Genomic DNA, 22,394 nt, shown 5'->3' with positions numbered 1-22,394 from the left:
TGAGGTTAAGAGTGCTAATGTCATCTTGAGGAATGAAAGGATTAGTCTTCACCCTAGGCTACATGAACCATTCCAAGGTTTTCACCATTGGATCTAAATCATGAGAGGTGGATGTAGGTTGAATATGCATATTAGTGATATGATGTGTGGTTTTACCAACTTTGGAATCATCGCAAGGAAACACCCACATAAGAACTGAAAAATAAGGAGGACAAGGAACAAAGGAATAGTAGGTTCCTCCTCTCAAATTAGAGGTGTCCCATGATTTACAAGAGTTGGGGAAGGAGAAACATCAGGGGTTCTGCTTCACCATGAAGAGATATGAACCAAATGCTCAAACTTTTATTTAAAGAAATCCCAATTCGTGTCTTCTTCAGGAAATTCATAACAAAGGTGAAGGAATCGATTAGAGAAATCCTCAATTGATTCATTAGTCTTCATTCTTAGTTGATTAATTCTTTTAAGGACATCCTGATAATAATACCTATCAAATGCTAAATGAAGCTCCTGGATGAGGTGTTCAAAAGAATGAATGGAAGCGGGTGGTAGGGTGTGACACAATTAGTGAACTCAACCTTCAAGTGTGAGGTAGATAAGGCTACAAGCCACATTTTCACAGTCAATTTCATAGTGTTCACAGAACTTCAGAAAAAGAGACGCATGCTCAGTAATGGATGTATCACCCTCACTATCAAACTTGAATTGAGACAAATTGTCAAGTTGTTTCGCAGAGATGAAAAGTTGACTAGGAGTTAGGTTAGAGAAACATTATGAGATTATAATCTCGAGAAGAGCCATTTAAGATAATAAGTTCAAAACAGAATCAATGGGCACAACTTGTCATCTTACCCTCCTTCCAGCACCATTTGTTGACAGTGTTGTAAATCTGTCAACCAAGTGGTTCTCCTCGATGAAAATTCCCAATTAGACTTTGCACCATTTAGTGTGGGAGCCCTTCCATAAATAAGGCTCGACTGTGATATATTCTTAGATATTTTTCTTGGCTATGATGGTCAACACAAGAGAGTAATATACATGTACTTTTAAATGAACAAGTGAGTATGCCTTGTAGAATGTTAAGTTGTAGAATGTTTCGAGGTTCTTCTACTAGAGGGGAAATAAAAGTGAGCCTTTAAAAGAGGATTAATATCACTGATCTAATAAAGACACATGAACATATATATGAATGAAATATTGATCAACTAGTGAAATAGTTCACATAGAAGCAATGATTGTTAAAACGCATACACCACATCTTCAACAAGATAAGCACCAAAGCCACCAAAATAGTTCAATTTCCTTGGTACAGATGAAGACAAAAGACATCACAAATATTCAAAGAGTACTCTTACAATATTTATGACATACACATGAAAGTGTGTTGGCTTAGTGAGCTTTGAAATTAATAAAAAGTTCCAAGATACATCAATACAATGAACGCCACTAAGCTCCAATAGTGGAGCATTAGAGAAACCACTTGCTCCTTCAAAAATAATTTTTTTCCTCTCTAATGGATGGTAGGAAGGGAAAAGGTGAAAAAGTTCTTTGCATGAGCCCTGAGGTTGTATATATAAAAAATGGGTTAACCATTCACCCCCCTTGTGACTCTTGGACTACCCTCATGATTGTTTAACTTCTCGATGACTCTTTTGACTCCTTCATGACTTTTCACATTCTATGAATGAATCTTGGACTACCACTTTATATTACATTTCCCCAATACTGAATTTACATAATCCACAAATGATGTGGAAAGTGATGAATTATGGCATGACATGACATGAAATGGACTGCATGATGACATGGAAATGTCAATCCATTCTTGCTGCTACTTTCTTTGTGTCTTCCTGAAAGATGGAACATGCTCTTCTTCTTCCTCCTCCATAAAGCTTGAAGGTAGGGAGTCTTCAACGTAATATTAATCTCCAATTGTTGTCGCAATCTAGTGTCCCTTTGTTATTCTTGATTGATCAACTTGTTTTCACAGCTTCCAAGGTGTCTTCTAGCAAGGTATCCTTCATCTCCTTCATCATCATCCTATCATAACAAGATACAATATCTACAACTAAAATACACTCATGACAAGACGACATCAGTATGATAAACCCGTAGTTTAACTTGCTTCAAAACAACCATTGACTAAGCTAGAACCACGTGATAGGTTGAGAAACAGGCTCATGGATTGCGCAGTTACAGACCTTAGGAGGTTAGGGGCTAGGACTGAGCCTTAAGACTATGTAGTGTGTAGTTTAGGCATGCCTGGGCTAGACATCTACACATTTAAGGGGCTTAAGAGATGAGGCTAAAGGCTGAATGTTTGAGGTTGTACATTGCACAGTTCCAGAGGGACAAAGACCTAGGGCTTGCACAATTCAATGGCTCAAGCTGGAGGCTTGTTGCTTGAGACTGCGTAGTGCACATAGGAGGTTGAGTAAAGGAAAAGACTGTGTAGTTATGGAGCTCAAGGGTTAGGACTGAGCACTGAAATTTCATAGTGCATAGTTCTGGAAGGTAGGGACTGCACATTGCGTAGTGCCAAGAGGCAAGGTTGAAGCTTGAGGACCTAGACTGTGCAATGTGTAGTTCAATAAGGTTGAGTGAGGCTAAGTTGCTCATGAAAGAACTTTTTCAGATTTGGCTAAGTGTGGTGGTGTTCAGATTAGAGAAAACACTTATAAAAATTGACGACACAACATTGATCACTTATAAAACATGAGAAACATACTTCCCTCAATGCGATGACAGTACGACAACTTTCCGCAAGTGCAACACTAAAGGTACACTTTGTGATGACAGTGATGACACTTGTGCGACAATGCTTGAAAATTTTTAAATGAGTGAGATACATGTCTACATGGTAATAATGACTCATTAACACAAGGTTACCCCTTGGAACAAACCAAAACTACATATATGTGAAGTGCAATGCTTGCCATGCTAAAAGATGACACTTTGACTTTCTTCTAAACGGGACAAGAATACTTAGAGAAAACACATGTGATGACTCTTTATAATTGCAACAACAACATGCATAGTCAAAGTAGGCTCTGAAATTTGGATGTAGTCCAAAATTTTGGAGGTTATTGTAGCAACGACAACAAATACATACATCATATATGGAATATATCAGTTTTTCAACAATCATTACATCTCCCACTCTTAAAGGCCATTAAATCGTATAAAGTTCAAGTATGGTTGCATTGACGTTGTTTATAAGAACAAGACCCAATGGTGACTAGAAGAATGTACAGTCAAACCTTGATGCTTGAATTACCCATGATATGATGTCGGCAATATGAGTGTAAGATGTTTTGATACAATGTGGTATAATACATATAATATATATTATTCTCTGCACCTGATACATAATAAAGGATCCATGAAATCTATCCAATAATGAATCTATGATCCATGTCAAGGAACAAATACAAAATATATGAAATATGGACTTTGTTTCAGTTAAAAGAAAATAAAAGTAGTCTATCGTTTTAGCCCAAGCAAGATCTTTGAGGATATGATACATACATCATATATGGAATATATTAGTTTTTCAAAAGTAATTAAATATCCCACTCTTAAAGGCCATTAAATCTTGTAAAGTTCAAGTCTGGTTGCATTAATGTTGTCCATAAGAACAAGGCCCAATGGTGACTAGAAGAATGTACAATCCGAATTTGATGCTTAAACTACCCATGATATGATGTCAGAAGTATGAGTGTAAGATGTTTTGATACAATGTGGTATAATACATATAAGATATATTATTCTCCACATATAATACATAATAAGGGAGCCATGAAATATGTCTAATAATGAATCTACAATCCACGTGAAGGAACAAATATGAAATATATGAAATCTGGACTTTGTTTCAGTTAAAAGAAAAGAAAACTAGTCTAGCATTTTAGCCCAACCAAGATCTTTGAGGATGCGGTACATACATCATATATGGAATATATTAGTCTTTCAACGATCATTACAACTCCCACTCTTAAAGGCCATTAAATCCTGTAAATTTCATGTCTTGTTGCATTGATGTTGTTCATAAGAACAAGACCCAATGGTGACTAGAAGAATGTGCAGTCAGACCTTGATGCTTAAACTAGCCATGATATGATGTCAACAATATGAGTGTAAGATGTTTTGATACAATGTGGTATAGCACATATAAGATATATTATTCTATGAACCTAATACATAATAAGGGAGCCATTCAATCTGTCCAATAATAAATCTATGATTCACGTATCCGTGTATATGCATACTATTGATGTTTAATTATTGTTATGCAAGGTACTTCTCCTAATCAAAACCAACTATCCCATTGTGTGCACCAATGGGTCAATATTCACACATAGAATAAAAACCTCCTAGGTAAATACCATGTTAGCACTCCGTCAAATGTTAAGCATCCACTCAAATTGATGCATCCATATGTCCATCAGACATCAGTAATTAGGTTAAAACACTTTTGGAGTAACCCCATAAATTGACAATCTCTAATAGATTTCCAAAATAGTGGATGAAAGTGAGCACAAGGTCTTACCACACATAATATCATCGGGAATATGGACAACTAAAAATGCTATCTTATTTTGGGATCTATCCTTCACTCAGATTTTTTTCTCAAGACAAGATATGATTATGAATATCTAAAACTTCCTCCCAAGAAAAAGAAGAAAAAGAATCCAATCCACCTAAACTAGATAAATTTAAGAGCTAGGTGGGAAAAAGATGGCAATGATGTTAATATACACCATGCATTCCTTCCATCTAATGCCAATGCCAATTCATGCATTTGGTAAGAATTGCTAATTTATCTCTTAGAGAGTGTCACTTTGGCTTCGAATGGAAATATGTGATTTCAATAATTTGTCAAATGATTCCTCATCAAACGAAGGAGGATGTAGTGAACTTTTACATTTTGACACAAAAATAAATCATAATCCACAAAGTGTTAAATGCTACTAGGGTATATAACTCCCCAAAAGAGTATTAAACATAAACATGAATTTTAAATGTCACTAATACAATATAAAATGAATGTTATAGAACAATTGGCTTGCAACCATGCATCTATGAGATCTATATAGACCAGCAGATCACCTAATTTAACATGGGAAACTATAAGTTTTATCCTTCAAATAAAAATGAAAAACACTTACAACATGAACTCTTCGTGCATATCCCTTCAAAGAACTCCGATTAAACTAAAATAACATAATTCAGTTAATCAAAAGAAATTAATAAACACCAAACATGTCATATATTGGATTTCTAAAAGAACATACCATTCAATAGAATTTACAATCAATATTAAGTAAAGTTTTTCCAAACAAATGGATGGATAATAAGCTATTAGGGTATGAAAATACCATATTGTGAAGATTTTGTGCCATCTCCTTGGGGATAAATTTCTTGATCGAGTTTTTCATGTCTGCCATTAACCTACAAGGTGAACATAAAATGTATGAGTGACATCATAAAATTTAAGTGACTTTAATTAATTCACAACTTGAAGCAAAAAATCTATATACATGGTAATAACTAGGGTGTGTATACATCAACAAGTTCATTAAGTGGCAATTGTTCCACTAATTTTAGTATTTCGTAATTAAAAAATGATGAAAACTGCATAAGTTTGAATAAATATTTAAGTGAATTTTGGAGACAAAATGTTTATACAGTTCAACATAATAAATTTACATGTAACATGCATTATATCTAATCTTGTAAGTGTGATTTTATAGTTCATTAATCATAGCTTCTGAAAACATGCCTCACCAAGGCTATGACTATCACAAGCTAAGGATCATTCCACATGATCTCCATAAGATGTTGCATATCTCTTGAGGTTATGTCAATCCATCTCTCTCAGCACCTCATTTGAAACATTAACAAATGGTCCAATTTTATCCTGACTTTATGAATACTTCCTCTTGCCTAAGCCAACTGATACTGCTCACAAAACATCCTGAACAACCTTCCTAATATTTTCCATTCCTTAAGCTCCTATGTTGGATGCAACATCTAAATCATCTCGAAATGAAAATAATCTAGGTGGTTGAGGCACTAAACGAGCTTTTGGAGCCCTAAATGCAACATCTTGCATAACATCACGTCATTCATAAGTATGACCTTTCCCAACTTGATAGAATTCAGATTCTGCATCTGCATAATTTGGATCCATGTGCTCTCAAAACTTGACATACAACATCCTCACAAAATATTGAGGAACTTTATCATTATTGGGGAACTTTCCATATGCATATAGGAAATTATGATAAGGAATGGTGCAATTTCAAGGTTATTAAATCTTCAACCTTCAAACAATTTTTATCTTCAGGTTGCAAGTCAAACATCGAAGAAGGCCATTTCTTTAGTGCCCCTTTCTTTCACTTCTTTAAAGGAGCGCCTACCCATAATTGATGATTTCCTCCTATGTATCATGTCATAAAAAACCTCAATCATTGGTCCAATTGCACGATATGCCACTACGATATTCTCCAAACTATGAAAAAATATTTGGAGATAATCTCTAGTAGAGCTAGAGAGATTGTAATTTTCTAGCTCATTTTGCAATCTTGTTGAATGCACCCTGAAGTCATCAAGAGTGAGAGTGGAGATGTTTTCTTTCCAAGGAAGAACCTCAGGAACATCTCGAGGATGGGGGTAAATAGGTTCATAGTTTTGATTGCGGGCATACTGTCAGGCCCTACAACCTCTCCCACCATGACGACATCCCACAGGAGCACTATAAAACCCTGTAACATGATAAATGTTCACACACTATATAAATATAAATTAATTTCACTTGGACACTTCTTATTCAAAAAATATCTAGATTTAAAATTACCTGGTCCATGAAATTTCTCATTCTCTAGGCCATTAGTCATGGGATGATTGTCCCCTCATGGGGAAACAAATTGAGAGCTATTATGCCCTGTAGAAAATGTCAAATTTCCAATCATGCATAAGTATGAGAGATAAGATAACTTTTAACATTAAACATATCTTGAACACAATTTAAGTATGCTCCCCACTTGAATGCCCTCGACAAAACACTGAGAATCAACATGGCCATCCTCACACTGAGATCATTCAACAATGGATGATGATATTTTTTCACATTAAATGTGTGTGTGAAAGAAGAAAGCATTCACATGTTAAATGTTACGTTTATATATTGTCTAGACTTGAACATGTTAACTCGAAATGAAGCGTGTAACTCTACCATGTGAAGAAGACCCATTAGAATCACGTCTACTCATTCATGAAGTCGTGTCAATAGTTCTATATGCAAGGGTTGTACAATTTACACGAAATTGTCAATCACAAGTATGAGACACATGCAATAAATTTTCATGCATTAAACATCTCACTTCAAGATTTATATTCATATTTTACCTGAACCAAATCTATTAAAGAATTGGTTGCTTCTTGAAGGCATACTTAGATCATTATTTCCAACCTCAAGCAAGACCCGTGCACCTATCAACAATGATATTTTTTCACATTAAACATGTGTCAAAGAAGATTGTTCACATGTTAAACATTGAATTTATAGCATAGCATTGAACATGTTTACTAGAAATAAATTGTGTACCTGTAGTATGCCCAGAAGACCCCTCAAAATTCATCTAATATTTTCATTGGAACCCAACACAACTCCTCCTCACAAGGGGCCATTGGGGGAGTTGTTTGATGCTAATGTTCCTATATAGAAGTGGACTAGTTATTAATATTAATCTTGAAGATTGGCATTCGACAACAATTAAAGTTAAATGGATTTAAATATTTTTATTATTTAATATGAAATAATAATAGTGCTAGAAAAGGGTTGGTATCAAAGAAAAATGTATCATGACATGACCTAGCTTGGAGTTGGGAATGTTATGTTGTGTTATCAAAGCCTTGGTTTTAGAAAAATATCTATATGGGTAGAGGTCAATGTGGATTTGTTTAAGTTCATTTTTGTGGTGCATCTCAAAAATCATTGATGGAGTTCAATGGCCAATGACTTCATCATTTCAAATATTTGGTTGATCTTTTCAATGGACTCACCTTTTTGGTACTTCACATGGTTGTTTCTATGATATACAAAAAATGGTATGGTAATCTGTCCATGATGCAACCTAGCCACATTATAGGGTAGTAGGGATGACATGAGAAAAGATGCACAACCTAGGCAACAAATATGGTATCTTAAGGCCAACAATCACATCAATTCATTTGTAACTAAAATTATCAATATTGTTAATTCAAGTGATGTTGGAATTCCAACAAGTGATATTCAAGCATGCAAATAACTAAGTTGCATAAGACTTGCAAACATGGAAGTAAGATATCAAGGTGTTGACGTTGTGATCAAAACCCTCCAAAATTTTTCTTGCAATTGAATTTTGGAGCCTATTGAGGATCTCATAATCTTTCACTCTATGGTCCCTTCATGGTTGAATGAATTTTTGCAAATATTTTATGTCTTCTACTCAAAGTTCTAACTTTCAAAGTCACTTGCTCACACATGCACAATCTTGGTTAAACTCATGAGCGGACTTTATTTATTCAAGCTTAAACAAGCATAAAAAAATCCATCATGATAGTGCCTGTGAAATGTTCAAATCATGTTGACATTTAGTGTTCACCTTTCATTGACAGTGTCCCTCACTTTGGTAGTGTTTGTACTTCTATTTTAATGAGTTTTCTTAGCTATCACTTTGTGCACCGTCGCTTTCACAAGTGTCGCTTTTATGTTCGTGGTTGTCGATTTTGCTCACTTTCACTATAATAAGTGTCATTTTCATGTTATATTCACTCTAGCATGTGTCACTTTCAAGGTCGTTCACATTTTTCAAGTGTCGCCTTCATTTTTTCCGCTTATTGTAGGTTTCAATTTTGTTGTTTTCGATCCTATATGTGTCACACATTTGCACATCACCAAAGTTAGTTATGGCATGCTATTCCACATGAGATGGTCTTACATATCATTAGAATATGCACCATACACATTCCTACAACTTAGCACACCTTTTGGTCTCAGTCAACACTTTTGGCATAACTTGTGTTCTAAGTGTTGTAATGTGTTGTTTCAACTGTTGCACTTAGCAATAAGTGTCACTTTGTTGTTGTTTTAAGGTGTGACTATTGCTCATGAGTCTTGTGCATTCTGTTGGCTTGTATTGATGGAATTTACGTGTGTGGTCCATGTTTGACTAGTGTTATGATGCATTTATTTCTCCTACTATGTTGGTCCCACACTTAGCCATTTTGGGAGCTCTTCTTAGTCTTCCTGCTCAAGCCAAGTTGTAAAGGCATTAGCCCTCTTATTAGATGATGAGCTTATATTATTCATGAGTCTCATTGACTTATATTTTCCTACCATACTTGTGAACTAATTATTTTCTAAGGTCATCTCCCTCTCACAATGCATTAGCACTTCATACGATAAGTGACCTAGCCTTTTGCTACCTCTCTTAGTGAAAAGTGCATTCCAAATGAACAAGCAACAACTGTTGAGATAATTGTGCCCTCTTAGACCTGAGTGCACTTTAAAAAATCAGTGAAAAAGTTCACTTCAGAAGAACAAGGAACATTTGAGCGTACTTCGAAAGGACAAGGACCTTCTCTCCCTTCAAAAGCGCACTTCAAAACAACGAATCACACTTCAAAAAAATGAAGCACACTTTAGAACAACGAAGCACACTTTGAAACAACAAGGAGTACTTTGGAAAAGAAAGGACCTTCTATCTCTTAAAAATCACATGGTGCAATCTTGAAGCATGAGAACATGGCACAATCTTGAAGCAGAAGTCTTAAGCCTTCCATCTTCCCTTAAAGCACATGACACAGTCTTGAAGCACGAGTGCATGGCACAATCAAGAATCTTGAAGCCTACTTCCTTCCCTCTTGTCTTAGAGCGCATGGTGTAGTAATGAATCCTAAATACTTCATTTGAGTGCATTCCTTTGACTTTAAGAACTATGCACTCCTCGAGAGCATAAGTGCACCCTGAACCAATAAAAAATTTCTCCTTCGTGCTTCGACTATGTGCCATGTTCCCTTCTAATTTCTCTTAAGCACACTAGCACACTGGGCAGGCTCGAAGCCAAACCCCTTTATTCCTTTTTTGTGTTCTCTTGAGCTCTCCTTAGTCCGTTTGATCACATGAGTGCACCATGAACCCACAAATGACTTCCCTCATGCTTTAGACCCATGCCCTGCGCCCTTGAGCTCTCTCTCTCTTGCTTGAACCCACAAGTGCACCTTGAAGCCTCAATCTTGGACCAAGAAAGAAAGAATACATTGCATGATGACTCAAAGGACTCCAAATCTCATCCAAGACGTTTGGAGGGTGAAGATAAGAAACAAAGTGGGTATTTCATGAAGATGAAGCATAGATTAGATCTACCATCAAGAAATCAAGATGAAGCATAGATTAGATCTACCATCAAGAAATCAAGATGAAGCAACATGGAAGAGAGCCTGAATTGCCACCTCATTGTGAAGTCCATGTCATCATTGTAAAGTTGTAACGTGTACAAGTGTCATAGTAATAGTCAATATGTGTCCATATGTCATGCCACATCATCATGTGGAATGTAATGATGTATTCCGAAGAAAAGGAAAAAATGTAATGTGTGGAAGTCCAAGAGTCATATGTGGAACATGAAGAGACACTTAGTCATATATTGAAAAAAGGTCTATAGGAGAAGTCAAAAAGTAATTTAGAAGTTCAAGAGTTGCAATGAAGTCCAAGAGTCATTGGGATATAAAAGGTCATGCCCCTTGTTATAAAAGAAATCTCATAACTAGAGAAACAGGATTTTGGAGGCTTAAGATTTGGAGAGCTCATCTTGGCTTCTATACTTGGAATAAGAGAGAATAACTATTCATTGGAGAAGCAAGAAGTGACTTAATGTTCCACTACTGGAACTAGTGCCTCATCATTGTAACTGTGTACTTGGATCTTTCACCTATAATTGAAATTCAAGGAGCCAACACATTTTCATGCATGTATCGCAAAAGTCTTAGGACTATTATTGGGATGTTTATGGTATATATTATGTTCATATGTACTAGAGAAATTGAACTATTTTAGTGGATTTGATACTTATCTTGTTGAAGGTGTGTTGTATGTTTTAATTATCATTGTGTCTATGTGAACTATTTCTCTAGATAACTAACGAATATTTTTATGGTCTCGTGTGTCTCTCTTGGGTTATTACTATTACTTTCTTTCAAAAATTCACTCTCCTTTCTCGCTCATGAATGTATCCTTTTACACATTGCAATCAATGATTCATAATGTCAACTTACTTGCTTGTTCAGGGTTTATGTATCTTATCTCTTATGTTATCCATTGAAACCAATACGAACCTTTGTGTTCTGGTGGCTGAGATGATATTCCAGATGGGGCTCCTACTCCAAACAGTGTGAGGTATAATTGGGAATTCACAATGGGGAGACCCCCTGTATGTTGGCAGTATCCAGCACCATCAACAGAAGGATAACATAACATTTTGGATATGACCCTTTGAGATGGTGATGTATGAAATCAGTACCGGGTATTTCGAAAACAAAAGGCTAACAATCAATTACATCTTATTATTTCAACACTAAAAGATGCACAACCTGGGCGACAAATATGGTATCTTAAGGCCAATATTCACATCAATTCATTTGAAACTAAAATGTGAAATATTGTTAATTTGAGCGATGTAGTAGTTCCAACAAGTGATACTCGGGCATGCAAATAGCCAAGTTGCGTAAGTGAAAACATGGAAGTAAGATATGAAGGATAACATAACATTTTGGATATGACCCTTCAAGATGGTGATGTATGAAATCAGTACCAGGTATTTTGAAAACAAAAGGCTCATAATCAATTACATATTATTATTTAAACACTAAAAGATGCACAACCTAGGCAACAAATAAGGTATCTTAAGGCCAACAATCAAATCAATTCATTTGAAACTAAAATGTGCAAGATTGTTAATTCAAGTGATGTTGGAGTTCAAGCAAGTGATATTCAAGCATGAAAATAGCTAAGTTGCGTAAGTGCAAACATGGAAGTAAGCTATGAAGGATAACATAACATTTGGAATATGATTCTTTGGGATGGTGACATATGAAATCAATACTAGGTATTTCGAAAACAAAATGTCGACAATCAATTACATCTTATTTCTTCAACACTAAAAAATGCACAATGTAGGCAACAAGTATGGTATCTTAACGCTAACAATCACATAAATTCATTTGCAACTAAAATGTGAAATATTGTTAATTCAAGTGATGTTGGAGTTCCAACAAGTGATATTCATGCATGAAAATAGCCAAGTTGCATAAGCGCAAACATGGAAGTAAGCTATGAAGGATAACATCATGTTTGGAATATGACTCTTTGGAATGATGATGTATGAAATTAGTACCATGTATTTTGAAAAAAAAAACTGGAAATCAATTACATCTTATTTCTTCAACATTAAAAGATGCACAACCTAGGCAACAAATATGGTATCTTAAGGCCAACAATCACATCAATTCATTTGCAACTAAAATCTTCAAGATTGTTAATTTAAGTGATGTTGGAGTTCCAAAAAGTGATATTTAGGCATGAAAAGAACCAAGTTGCATAAGTTAAAATAAGGAAGTAAGCTAATAAGGATAACGTAGAGTTTGGAATATGACTCTTTGGGATGGTGACGTATGAAATAAGTACTAGGTATCTAAAAAACAAAAGGATGACAATTAATTACATATTATTTATTCAACACTAAAAGATGCACAATCTAAGAAACAAATATGGTATCTTAAAGCCAACAATCACATCAATTCATTTGCAACTAAAATGTGCAAGATTGTTAATTCAAGTGATGTTGGAGTTAAAGCAAGTGATATTCAGGCATGCAAATAACTAAGTTGCATAAGTGCAAACATGGAAGTAAGCTATGAAGGATAACATAGTGTTTGGAATATTACTCCTTGGGATGGTGACATATGAAATTAGTACCATGTATTTCGAAAACAAAAGGATGACAATCAATTACATCTTATTTCTTCAACACTAAAAGATGCACAACCTAGGCAACAAATAAGGTATTTTAAGGAAAACAATCACATCAATTCATTTACAGCTAAAATGTGCAAGATTGTTAATTCAAGTGATGTTGGAGTTCAAGCAAATGATATTAATGCATGTAAATAGGCAGGTTGCGTTAGTGAAAACATGGAAGTAATCTATGAAGGATAACATAACATTTGGAATATGATTCTTTGCGATGGTGATGTATGATATCAATACTAGGTATTTCGAAAACAAAAGGTTGACAAACAATTACATCTTATTTATTCAACACTAAAAAATACACAACGTAGGCAACAAATATGGTATCTTAAGGCCAAAAATCACATCAATTCATTTAAAAATAAAATGTGAAAGATTGTTAATTCAAGTGATGTTGGAGTTCCAACAAGTGATATTCAGGCATGAAAATAACCAAGTTGAGTAAGTGCAAACATGGAATTAAGCTATGAAGGATAACATAACATTTGGAATATGACTCTTTGGGATCGTGACATATGAAATAAGTACCAGGTATTTCAAAAGATAAGTTTGAAAATCAATTACATCTTATTAGAGTATACATACTTCATAGACTATAGTGGAAAATACATAAAATACTTATGGCTAAGTTAAAGTCAAAATAATTCTTAGATATTTTTCTTTTGCTTCATCAGGTTGGTCATGAACGTGATCATGAGGGGGAATCTATTACTATGACACTAGGTAAGTACAATGATCAAATATATGATTTGAATAAACTAGGGATAAGCCCTATTTTTTATTTTCCTAGGTTGACTCTTAAGCTACAAATGAAATTAATAAATTACCCATGTTTAGGTCATTTCAAATGTGATTTTGCAAATAACTCAAAGTAGAGGATGTTGTCTTTATCATGGGAGGAAAAAAATGGTAAGTATGGAATAAATGTGTGTTTTCCTAATGGACCCAGAAATATTGGTTACTTGACTTTTCTAGGCAACTAACTATGAGCTCATAAAACAATGGGTCACATAAAATTGTAGTCATGAAATTATTTTATGCATTAATATGGGGTGCTTCCAAGGAGTGTCGCAACACAAGCCAATAAAATAATCAAAACATAGATTCACGAAGCAAGTGAAATTCAATACAGTATGTAGTGGAATGAGAGTGCTTATGATTTGTGATTGGAAATGAATTAGGGACCACACTACATAAATAATTATAGTAAAAAGACACATGCCAAATGAAATTTGAGTGTGGAGATAAAATTTATACCCCACAAAAATTTATACCCCACTTAGTCGAAACAAACACACATAGACACGCTTCTTGATGCATTAATTAATGAGGTGGCTTAGTATTGAAGTAAAGTTGAGTGCATCATTGCATGACACAATGAATTGTGCACTGGGGATAGCTTGTATCTTCATAATTAAAATCGTGACATTTATTGCCTCAGGTGTAATGGATGTGGTTAGAAATTATCCATGTCATTTTATTTTAGAATGACTAGGTAACAAATCCCTTGATGGAGATTTCCTAATTAAATTTGAGTCATGAGGTAAGATTTTGGTCATGAACCCATCACATTACAAGCTTGAAGTTGGAATTTATTATGAGGATTCCTTAGCTTGGTTCATTGACAGAAAAATGAAGGGATTCTAGGAAACAAAATTACACTATGTACACTATTGTAACTAGGATATTGGGTGTAGAATGATGGGGTGAAAACACACATTACTTGTAGGGGCAGGAACTAGAGCCATATAAAACTAAAAATGTGTAACATTATCTCCCTACTGGGCTGGGTACAATTATTGTGTTCGAAATATGTAGGCCATGAATGAGGTCAAGCATAATGAACAAATTCAAAGGCATGGAGAATTAGTGAATGAGCTAGTGGCATATGACTAGCCATGAAAGTGAAGAGTTGACATGAACGTGCATAGAAAACATGGTGATGGGTTGCATGCTCACCTCAATTTCAAGGGTTGATGCTCTAGCTATAGTTGATAGCCTACATGTATATGAGAAAGAATAATTATTTATAAAGTGATAGTGCCCTTCCCAACTCATTTGCAAAGGCACTTGAATGGCTTGATGAGAATGATGTTTCTGATAAGATATCATATTACATATTACACAAAAAAATTATGTGTTATGGGTGATAGGTCTTTTATGAGACCTCACTGAACTAAGGTTGTGGGTCGTGTCATGACTGACCACATTGCACACAACTCTTTTAGAATACTCCCAATTGAACCCATGTGATAAAAAAAAAAAAAAATTACTAGGAGTGAGCAAGGATTTTACACCAAAAAGGCATTTACATGAATATAATGCATGTGTCACAACCAATTATAGAGGGAAAGATGAAAAATGAATATTGTGAGGAGTATTAATTCATGCATCAAGCTCAATAGACTAAATGAGACTAATATTCAAATGAAAAATAATAAATATGAGAGTAGAGACTCACTTCATCTCATACCCTTGACCTACAATATTTATTTTCCCTAAATTCAGTCGCTGACCATTTTTCCTTAGAAGTTTTGAGTGTGAGGAAAGGGCTATAGGGAACCTCTGAGCTTAACTTCAAAAGAATTGACTTTTTTTCTTCAAGAATAGGTGGGAATACCAAATACCTTCTCTAATGTGTTACTCGAGTTGTGAGACACATCACACATCCATAACCTAGTTCAAAAAGAAGTGTAGCTTGATGATCGCCAAGAGATTATCACTCTAAGAATCGATAATACCATTGTGTAAATTATTTCTAGTAGAATGGCTATCTGCTCCTTCAAGAAAGTTGGTGTGGGTGGATCCTTTGCCCTTTCCCCTTCCCTACCTAAAGGCGGTCAACTCTTTCCAGATATTATCTATCTCTGATGGTGATACATGGCTCACCTTATAGTGGGTTAGAAGAGTCACCTTTCAGGAAACATGATATTGGCATGGATATTAGGCAGAAGTCATTATGATAGGGAATGTAACATGAAAGACATATCGCCCAACCAAAAGGTATCTTTGTGAACAGGGTGGTAGAAGAGAGAAATTACCGTGAACTAACTGTGTTGGGATTTCGTGGGCACTCACAGCAAATGGGTACCAATGCCAAACTTTTTGTAATTTATACATTTCCACCTTTTAGCTGAGATTTTTAAATAGAATCTAAACTCTTGGTTGAGAGTTTTACATAGAATCTTATCTCTTGTATGAGAGTATTGAAATAGAATCTAAAATATTGGTGGATATTTTGTGGCCAAGAAAGTATTTTCAACCAAACATTCATCTGAGAGAATAAATTAGAATCTAAAACTCACATATGAGAATTTTAGTTAGAATCTAAACTTTTGGTAGAGAATTTGTGTCTAATTTTTTTTTCTAAAAACTCTCAGCCATAAAAATTTTAAAGTCTCGGTTAAGAGTTTTCAAACCGAGGGTTGACTCTTCTAAAATATCGACTAAAATATTTTCAAACTCTTGGCCAAGAAAAAATTTTAACTTTTTTTCTTGGATGAGAGTTTTTCGAACATAGGCGTAATTCTCTCGACATACCAAAAAAGTGTTTCCCAATTTCGCATTTTCACCCCTACACATTATTGGATTGGCCAAAAATATAATTAATGTAAGTAAGATGGATGATGAAGGTGTAAAGACAATGTTTGAGAAAAATACCTACAATATGGTTCGAGGAGCACCAGTATTGATGAAGAGAGTTCAAATCATAAATCCACACAAACTTCTGTTTAATATTGTTATCAATGGGTGCAACAATTTTGTTGTTCCTAAAAGTGGATCATAAAATCTTGTAGTCTTTGGTGAAAATATAATGTTGTGGCATGAAATATTGGGACATATTGGAGAGAAGAGCCTTCAGATACTATGTGGTAATGGTATGGTAGAAAGAATGTCTAATTGCTCTATGGATAACAATTTTTGTGAACATTGTATATATGGGAAGCATAATCAGGTGAGTTTTTCCTTTAGTGTGAAGAGGGAAAAATGAATATTAGAGCTTCTACATAGTGACGTGTTTGAACATGTATCGATTCCATCACTAGGAAAATTTGTGTACTATGTCTCATTTATAGATGACTTATCAAGGAATACATGAATATACGTCCTCAACAAGAAATATGAAGTCTTTGAAAAATTTAAAGAATTTAAGGCTTTGGTGGAAATCACTCAAGAAGAAGATTAAGGGGTTGAGGACAGATAATGGTGGAGAGTTTTGAAACAAGGAATTCAAAGAGATCTGTAAGAAGGGTGGTATAGTAAAACAAAAGACTACTCCATACACACCTCAATGGTATGGAGTTGTAGAAAGAATGAACAAGACACACATTGATGGAAAAGGCAAGGAGCATGCTTAATGATGTTGGGTTAGGACAATAATTCTAGGCAGAGACAATGATACTGCATGTTACCTATTTAATACATCACCTTCATCAACATTGGAGGAAAAGAATCCACATGAGGTATGGACTGCTAAGAAGACCTCTATCACATCTTAGGGTATTTAGATATGATGCATATGTACATGTTCCAAAGGATAAAAGAACCAAGATGGATAGTAAATTTGACAGGTGCATATTTATTGGGTATAAAGATGGTTTAAAATGTTACAAGATTTGGAACCCAGAAACAAAGAAGCTAGTGTACAGTCAAGATGTGGTATTTAGAGAAGTGAAGGATGTCATGAAACATGAAGTCCTACCAAGGGAAAAGGAACTAGGGAAGATAGAGTTTGAACTAAATAATGAAGAATCAAACTCTACAAAAGAACATGAATAAGAAGAAGAAGAAGAAGAAGAATACACTCTAATTTTGAGGAGATTAATTCAGGAAAGAAGGCAACAAGTACAGAAATTACTGCATACGAATTCTAAAACACAGAAAATAAACAATTTGAGAGCATAACACATAAAACACATATACACAGAGCTTTCCCCTGGATCCCAAAACCAGGACTACTAGCTTGATTTTTCATTATATTCCTTTCAATGTTACAATACATATTTATACATGCTGAAGCATCCAATACAATGGACCGAAAACCATCGCATCCGAAATCATGGACCAAAAATCATAGGTAGGTTTGCCCAACCTAATATAGTGTCCAAAAAAAAATTTCCTGGGGACACTGCCCCGGACCCTGTAGATGTGGCATATATTTCAATTTTTTTATACCACATTCTGGTGATTTCTTTAACCCATAGAAAGAGTTATTTAACCTTCACACCAATTCTTTCTTACCCTTCACTACAAATCCTTTCAACTACTTCAACTAGATCTCTTCTTCTAGATCCACATGTAGGAATGTTTTCTTCACATCCATTTGTTCTACCTCAAAATCAAAAGCAACAACAACAAATAAAAGTAATATAATAGAACCTGACTTGGAAACAGGAAAAAAATATCACCAAAATCCATTCTTAGCATCTGGGAATAACCTTTTTCTACTAATGAAGCTTTGTATTTCTCCACTTTTCCTTCTGCATTCATCTTCTTCTTAAACACCCATTTGTTGCCAATGGGTTTCCTTCTAGTCAGCAACTTCACCAAATATTAAGCCTTATTTTTGTCCAAAGCTGTCATTTCTTCAACCATGGCCTTCTTATAGAGTTTTCCATCCTTTGAATCCACTTCTTCCATATATATATATATATATATATATATATATAAAGACTTGGCTTCACAAGGGGCAAAGTGAACCATTGTGTGTATTTTAAATTGATTGGTGATCATGTTATTTATTTGGTCTTGTATGTGGATCATATGTTGTTGATTGGAATTGACTGAGAAATTATCTCGGATGTGAAGACCCAATTGTCCTCTAAATTTAACATGAAGGATTTGATGTTGCAAAATCCATTTTGGGTATGGAAATTAAACAAGATTGAGAAACTAGGAAGCTTCATTTAAAAACAATGTAAACTTTGAAACAAGAGCTATAAACTCAAAACGAGAACTCTAGCAAAAAAAAAAACCCAAAAAACATGAAAAACAATGCTAAAAACGAAAAGTATTGATGTTAGAATAACACTTTTTTTTTCTAAGGTAGATTTTTAACATGTTTTAAAAATGGCAGTGAAAACCGTTTTTTGTGTGAAAAACACCCTCAAAACGAAGAGTGTTGATGTTGCAATAACAAAAAATTTTTCTAGGGTAAATTATCAACATTTTGAAATAATGGCATAAAAGATTTTATCATGACTTCAAAAAACATTAAAATTTCAAAAGAATAATGAAAACATAAAATTAAAAATTAAAACAATGAAAAAAAAGTAAAAAAAAATAACAAAACGTAAATAAAAATATATATTAAAAACAAAATATAAAACAAAAAAATAAAATATATAAAAAAGACAAAAAAATATCAATCATAAAAATGTTAAAAACAAAATCAAAAACACTAAAAAGAAATTTAAAAAATATAAAGAAATAATGAATAAGAAAAACATATTTTCAAAAAAAAAAGTAATTTTTTTTATTAAACTAAAAAAAAAATTTGGAAAAAAAAAAAAAGTTTAAGAAAACTATAAAATTAAGTAAGTAAAAATAGAAAAATTTACAAAAGCATTAACAAAAATAAATAAATAAATACAAATAAAACAAACTAGATTAAAAAAAATTAAAAAAAAAACAAAAAATAAAATAAAAAACTAAAAATTAAAATTAAAAAAATTTAAAAAAAAACTAAAAAAACAAAAATATACTCAAATTAAAAAATAAAAACCAAAAAACAATTAAAATTTAAAAAATATATATATTTTTTCAAATTTACAAAAAACAAAAAAAAACCAAAAAATACATTTAATCTATATCTATATATATCTATATATAATTTAAAAAAAATAAATATACTCGATTTAAAAAAAGAAACATTTAAAATTTTTAACAAACTATATATTTTTGATTAAAAAGAAAATTGCGCCCCACCTCCCACCCGTGGGGGCGTGGTCCTGGGCGGCGGAGCGGTGGCAGGTCGATTCTGGGAATCGAGCTGCCATTGCCCGGCTGCAACCCCACGGGTGGCGGGCGGTGGTAGAATCAACCTGCTACTGCCCTGCCACCCAGATTGTGACCCCACAGATGACCGAGGGGTGGAAAATCAATTTTGGGAATCGACCTGCCACTGCTTGGCTGCCTGGGCCACGCTCGCACGGGCGGCCAAGTGGTGCCAGGTCGATTTTAAGAATCAACCTGCCACTGCCCGGCTACTCGGTCTGCGCCCCCATGGGCAACCGAGCGGTGGTAGGTTGATTTTGGGAATCGACCTGCCACCGCCCAATTGCGCAGGCCGCACCCCCACGGGCAGTCGGGTGGTGGTAGGTCAATTCTAGGAATCGACCTACCACCTCTCAACTGGTAGGGCCGCACCCCCACGAGCAGCTAGGTAGTGGCAAGTTGATTCTTGGAATTGACTTGCCAACGCCCGGGTGCCTGGGCCACGCCCCCACAGGCCACTCGGCAGTGCCCCCATGGGTGGCCGGTCGATGGTAGGTTGATTCTGGGAATTGACCTGCCACCACCCGACCACTCGCAGGGGTGCGACCCTCGGTGGCAGAGCTGCATGCAGCTTCACCACCCAGGGCCATGCCCCCACAGGCGGCCAACGTGGTGCAATTATTTATTTAAAATAAAAATATATGTTTTGTTAAAAAATTTAAATGTTTTTGTTTCTTAAATCTAAAATATATATATTTTTATAAAAATTTGTTTGAAATGTTTTTTTTTTAAATCAATCTCTCACTCTCTCTCTCTCTATATATATATATATATATAATTTTGTTTTTTTTTAGTATATTTTTGTTCTTTTAGGTTTTTTTTTTTAAATGTTTTTAATCTTAATTTTAGTAGTTTTTAATTTTTTTAATTTTTAATTTATTATTATTATTATTATTTTTTAATCTATTTTGTTTTTAATTTTTTTTTTTAGTTTTTTATTAATGATTTTTAAATTATTTCTTTTTTTTACTTAATTTTTAATTAATTTATTTATTTTTATTTTTTTTTAATTTTTTTTTCCATATATTTTATGGTTTACGAGAATTTTTTTTTTCAACATTTTTAATGTTTTTTTTGTATTTTTTTTTATATATTTTTATATATTTTCTTTTTTAAGTAATCAACATTTAAAAAAATAAAAATAAGACAACTAGAAAATTTGTTAAGTAATTATGATTTCAAAAAAAAATGGACATAAAAAATTTTAAAGTGTCAAAAAATGTAACATTTAAAAAAAAATATCCTCACTTAATACATTAAAAAATTTAAAGTGTCAAAAATAAGCCCTCTAAAAAAAAGGTTGATGCTACATCAACACGTTTCAAAATCAACATGAAAATCACTAACATTTAAAAACAATTATTTATATTTGATACATAAAAAAAATATTCTCCGAAAAAGAAAAGAAAAGTGTATTCTGCATCACCACTTTTCAAAATCGGTTGACTTTTTTGCTACCTCAATGAAACGGGTAATCGTATCAGTTCTCGTAAAGTTTACATTGTTTAAACTAGAGGAAGTATGTCGAGACAATATCCTATAGTTTTAATATGGAGGATAGCACACCAATGAAGGTTCCTATTCTTGTAGATGTAAATAAATTTGTACAATAATGTCCCAAGACACAGGAAGAGGAAGAGGACATGTCCCATGTTCCATATGCAAGTTTAGTTGGTAGTTTTATGCATGCATTGGTCTACACTGGACCATAAATTTCACATGCAGTGGGAGAATTGAGTAGGTTTATGTTAAAAATAGGGAAGGAGCATTGGTTAACAATAAAGTGGGTATTCAGGTGTTTGCATGGTACTAGTGATTATGGTTTGTGCTACTAAAGAAGACCAGGATTGGATAGACTATTGGACATACGTGGCGTTGTTGATGCAAACTGGGTTGGATATTTGGATCAAAGAATATTTACAAGTAGGTATGTGTTTAACATATTTGGACGAGTAGTTAGTTGGATGAGGCACTCATGCAAGCAAAGAAGCATTTTGGTTGCAAAGATCGTGTTTAGGCAAAGTATATTGATGTTTAGGATCACTCTATGAGGAATATGGTTGAAGACAAAAAGATGTTGCTGGTAAAGTTGGACACTTTGAAGAATCTTGTGGATGCATTGAAAAAATCTGTGAGAATTGAGAAGTTTTAGTGGTGTAGGGAAACAATGGGTGTTGTGGCCCTGGACAAATAACTATGTACTCCTGCGACCCCCATGTGTGCAAAGAAAACAACAAGTGGGAAAATGTTGGAAAAGTGTTATATTCTTTGCAAGACTAGACCCTGTCACTATTATTTTGCACTGGGTGCAATGGGGGAGTTCACAAAA

Source organism: Pinus tabuliformis, chromosome 4_2 (genome assembly GCF_031772625.1).
Source record: "Pinus tabuliformis cultivar Carrire ecotype Pingquan chromosome 4_2, CPIR1, whole genome shotgun sequence".
Lineage (NCBI taxonomy): Eukaryota > Viridiplantae > Streptophyta > Pinopsida > Pinales > Pinaceae > Pinus > Pinus tabuliformis.
The sequence above is the reverse complement of the archived record's forward strand: the minus strand, read 5'-3'. Positions refer to the sequence as shown.